Consider the following 5254-nt stretch of genomic DNA (forward strand, 5'->3'; position numbering starts at 1 on the left):
CTGAAACCGTCGACCACTCAATTTGCCATCGTTCGCATATGGAGAGTTAACAAAATTCTTCAACGATTCATAAACATAAAAGGTCAGAAAGGAAAAAATCTATAGCTATTCGTTCAGGAGCTACTTATATCTGACAAAAAGCTACTCTGGTTCCCGTTAAGAAAATAAATTACTCACAGAAGCACGAGAGAGGGTCAAAATGAAGAGGCTTTTCCTGTTCGGTCCAGGGCGTTTGCATACGATCGTACTAAATCATTGCCATGGAAGAGGGTTACGCCCTCGAATCCGCGGTAATCTTCGATACGTCGTCACGCGACGATGGTTCGCTAATTAACTGTAAGATTGTCCCTAATCGACTTCCGTCAGTAAATCAGTGGTATCGAGCCAAGCTGCGCCAAGTAACCGGATAACTTCACCGCCCTTTCCAGTTCCTGTTTGTTGTCGAACCCCACACGGTTCGGTGTTTTGTTACCGAACCACTTGCTGGCCAGAAGTTCGCCAGATAGTAGCAAACGAGAACAAAAAGTCGCCAGTCCTGGAAACCTTCTCTCTCGACCGTGTAATTTCGCCCCTTTTTTCCGTCTTTCACCCCGAAAGATCGCCAACTGTCGTGTCGTGCCAGAGACACTATCCAGAGATTGAACTGTCGACGGTGGTTCATTAAAAGCGTTCGAACAGCACTTGCGGCTTTAACCACCTGGTTTCCTGTCCAATGGTTGCATTAGGGGTGACGTAAGCGAGGGTAAAGTTACTTCTCTTCAAGAAAATAAGTGAAATTAGTGGAATTGGTGAGTCGAATTTGCTGCTGCCTCTTTTTTGTAGGAAATATCGATTTTATAAATCTTTTAAATACATTGTAAATGTTCATAGATTTATAGATTTACAATTAATTAGGAAAATTTTCGTACGTCTTATAAGAAATACATTTTTTATTGATTTAAAATTCTATCACATTTTAGCACAAAGCTAGTGGATTCTTTATCAACACAACCAGTTAGGAACTACGTTAAGATTAGAACTATCGGTCTGTAATATGTACTTGAACATTTTATAGATAAATCAATATGATTCAAATGAAATTAATAGATCCATGTAATTATATCTCTATATAAATAAAAATCAATTTTGTTTTTAGTAATTGTAAATGAAGAAAATTTTTAATTCGTAATTTTGACGTGTTTGGTTTTTATCTTAGAGACAATACGAGATTCACACAACATATTAACATTTCCTAGCCTTTGAAATAATAAGATTGCCAAAAAGTGTAAACACATTAATTCGACAAAAATGTAATGGAGAATATTATATAATAACTAGGAGGTCTGGAAACTTATAGAGATAGTAATATAAATTCATAAACTTGGAATGTCTTATTAGTTGAATAATATGCTTTATTCCCATAAGAAATAATATCTTCATATCTTGAACTATCATTTTCTTTCTCTCCATCGATATTTAGAATGAAATGTATCAAAAAGGCTAATAAAAACAAGTAATAAAAACGGAAGATTAATAGAAAAGTGTGCAATCTAAAAATAATCACCAGACCATGTCAAATTTGTTAATCCGTTCTTCCTCCTCCTTCGAAAGAGCGAAACCAAACAAAAACGCCAGAGATACTACAAATCCAAAAAACGAGTGTTCTTGTTCTAGTTGCCGTTAATCGAGCAAACCAGGCTAACGGAAATTCGCCAAAAGAGTCGCGTGACAAGGCAACTTCCGTGACCGGAACTACGTCCGAAAGTATCGGTAAGGTCTCTAATCCGTACCAGGGCCTTTTCCAGGATCTGCACGAGGTTGTAGAATTATGCTGGCTGGTTGCCAGGGATGAACCTAAATAAACACGCGCTCAGCCACACGACCAGCATCCCCTCCTCTTCGGGGATTCTCTTCTGTGACAGCCCTCGAGCAAACAGCCAGCAACAATGGCGTGTATTGTCGCGGAAGAGCGGCAGGTTCGACGCAGAGAAAAGCAGGAATCGCTCGGCGAAGGTGGAAAAAAAGGTGCTACCCACACAGCCGTCGTTTCCTAACCCCGATGGACGTGAATGTGCCCCTTTCATAGTACTCGTTGTTATGTCACGACCTGTCTACTTTGGATTCCCGTGGGAGTACGCGGATAATGAAACGAGGGCAAAATATCTGGGCCCAGCTTTTGCTGGCTGCGCACTATGATGGATGGGGATCTGGGACAAATCGATTGACAGGCAGCGTGTCTGTAATCGTGGCCACGCTTCCAAAATCTACATTGCGTTTTCGTGGAGCTTCTGCAGTCGTTCTGTTGGGAAATTTTCTCTCTTCTGCTCTACTAGCTTCTCTACTAAAGAATCTGCTTTACTTTTTTGGAGACTTTATTTGGAAAAATTGGGAAAGATTTTGGAAAAGGGTGGTTGGAAAACATTTTATAAGACAACGTAGATTATCGAGTTAATTTTTTATATGAATTTTTTAATTTTATGAATTTGAAAATATTACTACTGGCCAAGAAATTAGAATCATTCTCTTCGCTATTTTTTAATCAATTCAAAATTATTTTCTGCTGAAATTAGAATGCTTTTTAACTGTGTTACTATTTGTTACTAGCCAGTCATACTCGTCATTGAAGTCCAAGAGCTTAAGGGAACGGAGTTTGAAACTGATTTTCTTTTTTAAGTTCTTGAGTTTTATTGTATTTATTGTATATTCTTTAATGCCTATCATTTCCATTCAATTTAACACCTTCTAATACAGAATCCTTCACAATGCAAATTACTGTATTTCTTTCTACCGAATAACATACTCAAAAAATTCGCTTACCCCATCATCTTGTCTACCTCAACATCTATATTAAGAACCCATTATTCATAAAATTGCATCGAAACAATGATATAACACCTGATACCCTCCTCGTTATTCAAGTGGAACTTCGTTCGGCAAATTGCGTTGTAGCAAATTGTCTTTCGCCTGCGAGACACATCTCGTGAAGGGAAAAAGCCTAAACGTCGATGCTTGAAGTACCGTTTACCATCACAGGTTTGATAGTTCGTGTTGTTAGTGGCTTAGCAACATCCTCGCAGCTGCTATAGAGAACTTCAATCTACCGAAGCCGAGTGTGGTCTGTGGTCGAGTTAACGTATATACCAAGGCGACCTGATATATTTTACCTGTCGCTGATACACGGTAGTAGAAAACCACATGGAAGGAGACGTTCCTCGAAGCTGGCACATCCAGTCGGCACACGTGACTCTTCAATCTTCCTCAGGCTCCATTAGCGTGCCAATAAAAACGATTCCAGGACGTCCCACTCTGCTTTCATTACTCTGAATTATACTTCCTGTCCAACAAGGGAATCGTTTTAACGCGTTACCGGAGAAAAACGCTAATCAGCCGCGGCAGAAATTACCATACGCGCGAAAAAGCGGATTTCAGCTAACCGGTATGAAGTTCCATTACGCAACGTGTATTTTTCGCCGTCACGGATCATTCCCGAGACTGAATGGGGATCAACTGGATGGAAATAATAACGTCCAGCGCGAACATGTTACAAGCGGGATGATCGTGCGTAACGAGCTGCAATTATGCATATTCTGCCGTGTGATTCGTTGAAATCGTTGCTCGAGCTGATCTAATTGAACGAATATCGTTATATTCGTTTAACGTCAGAAGGATCACCAGAATTAAAAGGCATGCGATCTTTTGTTGCTTACTATACCTAAGTTTTTACTTATTCGTCATTACAATAGTCGAAGCAGGTTAAAAGATTGCACAATCGTTGGTTATCAAATCTCATACTATTACTTGTATGTATAGCTGTCGTTCCAACTCACAAGTATAATGTTCTAACATTAAAGAAAAAGGCGTTCCTTTTCCAAAATTCAAATCTCAAATATCTAAATATACAAATTTTTTAGTGTTTAAGATTCAGAGTTTGCATTTAAAGTCATTTTTTCCGAAATTAACTAATCCTAAGTCTACAAACTAACACATACCCAATTTGAAATCTCTTACGCTGAGCCAACATAAATCAAACCTTCCTCTCAAACGTCGCAGATACAAATTAAACAAATACATACGCGAAATATTTACCTCCCAAAGTCAGAAAGTCAAACTTCTAACAGAAAAGGACATAATCAGGTGTATAAATTAGACCTTCTTCAAAAATTTCACATGAGATTCGCCCAAAATGTACAAAAATGTATAAGATAATCAAAACATGGTACTCTTCGTAATATTTAATAAGTAAAACAATTTTTTAAATTATATCCATAGGAATATGAATTTGCATAAATATCAATTTACTTATTTCATTGTCACTAATCTTACAGAGTGACTACGACTAATTTACAATTTTTTATAAAAAGAAATTCGATGGACTTACTACGATGGAAATACCAAAAATTTTTTATAAGATACAGGGATAATTTTTTATCAACTTTTGTATAAAATACATATATGAAGTATTTGTACCAATTTCATGATTAGGAATTTATATTTTTCATTCGCCGAAAATTTAAAAAATTATTGTTAAATCTGTTTCCGTTGAAATTGTACAATCTTTTAATGCCATAGAAATCTTAAACATAAACGTAAAGATTTACAAAAAGGTATGCGAGATACGAAAGTTCGATAGCTTTATATATTAAATTCATTTCATCATTTTCATCCTACGGAACTCCTAAAAAGACGGACAAAACAAATTCTTCTGAAAGGGAAACAAGAAACGAAGATTAGAAACACGGTTCCCGATCGAGATACCATTTCCTAGTCCATGCTCAGTGATCACCAACACGATCTTTGTTTGAGGATCAACGAATCTACGATGATTCTTTGTTCGAATCTCGTTGATTCCACGAGTGACCCTCGAAAGAGGACCAAAGGAAAGAAGAAAGAGATACAGATTCGTGTATCGGATAAGACCAGTCGCAAATGGCGAATCGATGCCTGTCTCTCTCCTTCTTTCGTCCAAGTAAACATTCGTCATTATTACCATTGACCGTTGGTCTTCCGAATCTACCCATTCTGGTTCGACAGGAAGTGGGCCGGTCGGATCAAGGGCCATGCTGGCCTTTTCCATTTCACGACCTTCCATTCAGGTGTAATAGTCAGTTAAAGACTATCCAAACATGAGATCCTACCGGCTGCTTCGATGAAACCTTCCGTACTTTCTCATGGTAAACTTTTGTTAAGGAAATAGAGCTAACCCGTGGTCGGCAATCGTTTTTTGCATAAACGATCCCGCGCTTCCGATTTATCTGGAAGAAGAACCGTTTTTCGG

Source organism: Bombus fervidus, chromosome 10, assembly GCF_041682495.2.
Source record: "Bombus fervidus isolate BK054 chromosome 10, iyBomFerv1, whole genome shotgun sequence".
Classification (NCBI taxonomy): Eukaryota; Metazoa; Arthropoda; class Insecta; order Hymenoptera; family Apidae; genus Bombus; species Bombus fervidus.